Here is a 6,398-nt window from a genome sequence, read left to right on the forward strand (position 1 = left end):
GATAATTCGCTCTTTTTATTACAGGGCCGAAATTTCTCGTGAAATACTCCGCTGATGTTGCTACAAATTAAGCCTATATATGTCACAACAGTAATCTGAATACTTCTTGTAAACGTGCTGTGGATAACCTTGTACAGATTGTGTCGCCTTGTCTGACGCCTTCTCACTTTGTATATTGCCGCAAACCATACATTGGGTTTGTTTATTTTTGTTTTGCTTTTACCGCCAGGCTGCGCCGGTCTGTGTTATCTCTGCGCCAAGGGAAGCGTGTTCCATTCTTTCTTTCTGCGCCGCATGTGTTATCTGTTTTGATAGGGAGAGCATTCCGATCTAACGTGAACAGCCCAGAATAATCTTCTTGGATCTACTATGTTCTCGATGTGAATCGACGTTTCGAGAACCACGCGCGCCGAAAGATAAAAAGCCTGCAGTGCAGACGCCGGGGCATTCGATTCGATGACACTCGCCAGTGCAAGTCCCTTTGTTGACCGCTGCTTCGCGCCTCTGTATTCTTTGAGTTGTTAGGGGAGCACAAGTTCGCTCCAATAAACGTGTTTCTCATTCAAGACAACTGCATCGTCCTTTTCTTCTTGACATCTGGTAGAGGTGCGGGGTACGCACCCTTCATGCCCACTACAACCTCGGGAAGCCGCCAAGCCAGTTCAACAAGCGCCAGCCTCCGCCTGCAAGATGTACCACCCGAGTTCGGTCTACTACCGGAGAAGACAAAGACGAAAGACGTCGCAACCAGCACCATGCTCAACCAAGCCAATCCTCCTGTCGTTCTGCAGCAGCCACGGGAACCGCCATCATTCCGAGGAGCCCCCGAAGAAGACCCAGAAGAATGGTTGGAGAAACTGGAGCGCATCCGGAAATTCAACCGGTGGGACGACGCAGAAATGTTCTGGCACGTTTTCTTTTACTTGGAAGATTCGGCTGGGACTTGGTTAGAGAACCACGATAGCTCCTTGACAAACTGGGCTCAGTTCAAAAGCGAGTTGACTAAGACCCGCACTACCGTGGTCAGAAAAGAACGCGCCGCGCTTTTACTTGAAACTCGAACGCAGCACCCAAACGGAGGGGTAGTGATCTTTGTTGAGGAGATGAAGAGGTTCTTTCGACGTGCGGATCGGGAGATGACAGAAGAAAAGAAACTAAGGTTTCTCATGCGAGGGGTAAAGCAGAAGCTTTTTGCTTGCCTTGTCCGCAATCCTCCCAAGATGGTGGCCGAATTCGCTTCTGAGGCGGCCGCGATGGAGAAGACGCTGGAAGTTCGAACGAGGCAGTACGATCGCCCGGTCAACGTGCTGGTTTCCGAGATGATCGGTGCCGGGGCTACAAGCTCCGAAACACTGCGTGAAACCATCCGAGCAGTAGTCAGGGAGAAGCTTCGGAAGCTTTTTCCGACGACGCCGCAACCTCAAGTGGCTTCCCTGACTGACGTCATCCCCGAAGAGGTTCAACATGCTTTGGGCAATTCTATGCCATGCGAAGCACCCCGGGAGCCACAGGCAAGAAGATCCACCGTACCGGCGTCCACTCTCGCCACCGTCCCCACTCTCGCCGCCGTCCCCACTGTGGCCGCCGTCGACCGTACTGCCGTACACAGCCCAAACCCAGACGACGAGGAAGACTGACGTTTGGCGAACGCCAGTTCATCGTCCGCTGTGCTACTATTGCGGGCAGCCCGATCACATCTATTGTCGCTGCCCGTACAGGAGACTCAGACTGCGTGGTTTCTCAGTCCACGCCCCACGCCCCCGACTCGGCCAGCGCACTACTGAGTTCGACGAATACCTGTCCAACACCAACCGAGGACCAGCCCGCTCACACCGATCGCCGTCGCCCTACCCATACCAGTCACCTAACAGCCATAGCAATGCTGATTTCGCACGTGGAAGGTCCCCCAGGCCACGCGGGGGAAACTAAAAGCAGCAACGTCTGGAGGTGAACGGCGAAAAACTGGAAGCCATCCAAACACACAAGGACGCGCCGAAGACAGTGATTCACGACATGCCCTCATCCCGACGACCCGACCTAGCCCTGAAGAGACTCCTGAACACGACGACAGCTACACGGCGCGACGCGTACCCGACCTGACCGACACGTCCGTTGAGAAGACGACGACAACGACGATGCACAGTGCCCGACCGTCAACACGTACAAGCAGAGATACGACGCCCCGACGAACCCGGAACTCGACGAAGACTGCATCTGACGTCAAGGTGTCCATCGACGGGTTTGACGTAGTCGCCCTCGTAGACACAGGAGCTGACTATTCGGTAATGAGCGGACCATTTGCGTCTAAACTGAAGAAAGTTATGACCAGATGGGACGGTCCGCACATACGCACAGCAGGAGGCCACCTCGTGACGCCAAGTGGAACGTGCACATCGCGCGTCACCATAGACGGCACAACGTACCCTTCGGCGTTCGTCATTCTGCCTAACTGCTCCCGAGACGTAAATCTTGGAATGGACTTTTTGATGGACAACGTTGGAATAATCGATCTGCAGACCAAGACAATAACTTTTTCCCCCAATCACTCCATGACGCCGGAATCGAACCCTGAACGACGTGCTGCTGTAAGGATTGCCGATGATCATGTCACCCTGCCACCCTGCCACCCTGAAAGCTTGATGGTCGCAGTCTACTGTGAAGATGCTGCTTCTGACGTCGACGCTATCGTAGACACTGATCAAAGGGTGCTTCTCGACCGTGGTGTGTCGGTCGCAAGAGGCATTCCGCGCTTCAAGAAACACCAATTCCACATTTTGGTTACTAATTTTACCGAGGAGTACCAGCATTTAAACAAGGGCGCGGCAACTGCATTCCTCGAAGAAACGCAAGAAGCAAGTGACGTGATCGCGGTCGCCGACTTTGAACGCACACCCGTCGAAAACTTCAAGCTCCCGCAGCCCTTCGACGTGAATCCGGCGCTACCGCAACAACAACAGAGCAAATTATTGGCTTTGCTGCGTCGCTATAGCGAACGTTTTTCGTCGAGCGCAAAACTACTTCAGACCCCTCTAGCGAAGCACCGAATAATAACCGAAGATGGAGCCCGACCTACCCGACAGTCACCGTACCGCGTCTCTTCACACAAACGGGAAGCCACCCGGACTCAAGTCGATGACATCCTCAGCGACGACATTATACAGCCATTGAAAAGCCCCTGGGCTGCGCCCGTCGTACTCGTAAAGAAAAAAGATGGCACATTAAGGTTTTGTGTTGACTACCGGCGACTGAACAAAATCACGAAAAAGGACGTGTAACGGTTGTAACAGACCACCATGCGCTCTGTTGGCTCGCCAATTTGAAGGACCCCTCTGGCCGTCTTGGGCGGTGGAGCTTGCGCCTGCAGGAGTTCGACGTTACAGTCGTTTATAAATCCGGCAGGAAACACTCCGACGCCGACTGCCTGTCCCGCGCACCCATCGACCCACCACCACAAGACTCTGATGAAGGCAGCCCGTTCTTCGGGATGGTGACGGAGAGCGACCTAGCCACCAAGCAGCGTGCTGACCCCGACTTACACGTCATAATCGAGTACCTCGAGGGATGCAACGTTGCCGTTCCCAGGACCTTGAAACGCAGCTTACCAGCATTCAACCTGAGTAACTCCGTCCTCGTGACGAATTATTTCAGCCCCGGAACAAGAGCGAATGACCTTCTCGTCATCCCCGCGCACCTTCGTGACGAAATTTTGGAAGCGTGCCACGGCGACCCGTCTTCCGGACATCTCGGCACAGCCCGCACTATTGGAAAAATCAAGGCGAGGTACTACTGTCCCGGCCTTACCTCTGACGTCACCCACTACGTCCGGAGCTCCCGTGACTGCCAGCGACGAAAAACGCCACTGACAAGACCCGCCGGACTTCTGCAACCGATCGCCGTCCCGTCGAGACCATTTCAACAGATTGGAATGGATCTTTTAGGCCCGTTCCCTACGTCATGATCACAGAACAACTGGATTGTCGTAGCGACAGACACCATGACGCGCTACGCAGAGACCGCCGCTCTTCCGAGGGGGACTGCACAAGAGGTGGCAAAGTTCTTTATAGACCAAGTTGTGCTGCTACATGGAGCCCTGGAAGTCTAATCACGGACCGCGGGACGGCATTTACTGCGGAGTTGATGCAAGGAGTATTACGCTACAGCAACACGGATTATCGAATAACGACCGCGTACCACCCCCAAAAGAACGGACTAACAGAACGTCTGAACAAGACAATCGCAGATATGCTGTCGATGTACGTTGAGGTCGAACATAAGACTTGGGACGAAGTGCTCCCGTATGTCACGTTTGCGTACAACACGGCTATCCAGGAGACGACGCAGCTGACGCCGTTCGAGCTTGTCTACGGTAGAAGGCCGACTACGATGCTCGACGCCATGCTTCCGCACGTAGAAGACGACGACCTCAACGCCGACGTCCACGGATATCTTCAACGTGCGGAGGAGGTCCGCCAGCTCGCTCGAGTTCGTATAACGGACCAGCTCCGACGCTGAGACGCCGAGTACCAACCAGGGGATCGTGTGTGGGTTTGGACTCCCATCCGACGACGCGGACTCCGTGAGAAGCTCCTGCGACGGTATTTCGGACCCTACCAGATTCTACGGCGTGTTGGCCAACTTACCTACGAAGTGATCCCCGATGGTGACTCCGGCACATCCCGACAACGCACGCGGCCTCAAGTCGTACACGTTGTTTGCTTAAAACCTTTCTACGGACGATAAGGAATTTTATTTCAAATGCAGAGGATTTCTTAGCCTCGCCTGTTCCTGCGTCGGACGGTGTCAACAGTTTCGCGTCCGCAGCAGGTGCACCTCTCCTTCCCTCCTCTCTCTCAAAAGCAGCTGGCGCGCGCATGCGTCGTAGTCAGCCCGTTCGCTCCGTCGTGCTCTCGGCCTAACAGGTGCGTGATAGCAGCGCGGTGGGTCGTGGAAGGGCGCGCGCTGCTTGCGCATGTGCGCCCTCCCCCCCGTACTGCTCTCCCTCTACTGCGCGCGCTGCAAATATAGCGGCTAGCGGTCGCTCGTGTTTCAGTCACTGCGTTGCTCCTTCCTTCCTTGGTTGACGCTCGTGCTCACGTTTACTCGTGTCTGCTACTCCAGCATCACGGAAGAAGCGATGGAAGCAACACTGCCTGCAATCAGTACTGAGGCCCCAATTCTCTGCATTTACTCGTGTTCCCCTCGCGGGAAGGCGCGGGAATTTTTTTATTTTCGGACTGTCGCTTATGTTAGCATCGGGTCGATGCACTCTTAGAGGGGGGTAATGCCGCGAACCATACATTGGGTTTGTTTACCGCCCGGCTGCGCCGGTCTGTGTTATCTCTGCGTCAAGGGAAGCGCGTGTTCCATTCTTTCTTTCTGTGCCGCATGTGTTATCTGTTGTGATAGCGGGAGCATTCCGATCTAACGTAAACAGCCCAGAATAATCTCTTTGGATCTACTATTTTCTCGATGTGAATCGCCGTTTCGAGAACCACGCGCGCCGAAAGATAAAAAACCTGCAGTGCGGACGCCGGGGCATTCAATTCGACGACACTCGCCTGTGCAAGTCACTTTGTTGACCGCTGCTTCGCCCCCTCTGTATTCTTTGAGATGTTAGGGGAGCACAAGTTCGCTCCAATAAACGTGTTTCTCATTCAAGACAACTGCATCCTCCTTGTCTTCGTGACAATATTGTTCTTTGCGCCAATAATTGTGCAACTGGGCCTTCTCAGTGTCTAATATAGGCACTAAAATCTTGATTTTTTGTGCCTGGTGTTCCCGTCTTTAATTAAACCCTTTTCTATTTCATGTAGTGCCGCAAGGAGAGGAACCGAATAGTCGAATGTCCAAGTGGATGCGCGTGCTTCTATTATGGCCATAACACAAGCGGCACATGTTGGAGATGGGTGGATTATACGAATTCATATTAAAAGTGATTTATGGGCGCTCAATAATTTTTTTGCACTTCTGCCCTGCTTTTTTCAATAAATTAAGGTTTCCTTTTTCAACAACGGGAACTTGAAACCCAGTACGCCCGGCACCACACCCAGGGTACCGGTACGGTTCACTTTCCTGCAGCTATACATTGACGCCATTTACGTGTTATGCCGTTGACTTAGAAAAATTTCAAATTTAGTAATAAGGGAAAAAATGTAGGTGAAGTAACACCGCCTCTAAAGATTTGTTATTTTTGTTTAGTTTATACCAGCTTAAATCGTTCCTATGGATGAGGAAGAGTAGGTTACGGGTACGTGTTCTTATTATTTAAAAAAATATTTCTTCCCCTGCATAAACAACTATTTTAAATAGGACAAGTAGCGGTCTGTGACTTGTAAAGGAATGGCCACATGAGCCTTATTCCGAAGCCCAGCACACCTGTACACCTCCCTAATCTCTGT

The 6,398-nt window shown here is 52.7% G+C and overlaps 1 long non-coding RNA gene across 1 annotated transcript in view; it reads left to right on the forward strand.

The window, feature by feature from the left end:
• The window catches only part of LOC144166137 (uncharacterized), a 45,326-nt gene extending 39,360 nt beyond the window's left edge, over positions 1 to 5,966 (forward strand). The window contains exon 3 of the long non-coding RNA XR_013321599.1: positions 5,814 to 5,966. This is a non-coding gene — a long non-coding RNA (uncharacterized LOC144166137). The remainder of the gene's footprint in view (positions 1 to 5,813) is intronic.
• Positions 5,967 to 6,398: the final 432 nt, after the last annotated feature.

This window comes from Haemaphysalis longicornis, unplaced genomic scaffold (assembly GCF_048455015.1).
Source record: "Haemaphysalis longicornis isolate Haplotype H1 unplaced genomic scaffold, Haemaphysalis longicornis Haplotype H1 scaffold_16, whole genome shotgun sequence".
Lineage (NCBI taxonomy): Eukaryota > Metazoa > Arthropoda > Arachnida > Ixodida > Ixodidae > Haemaphysalis > Haemaphysalis longicornis.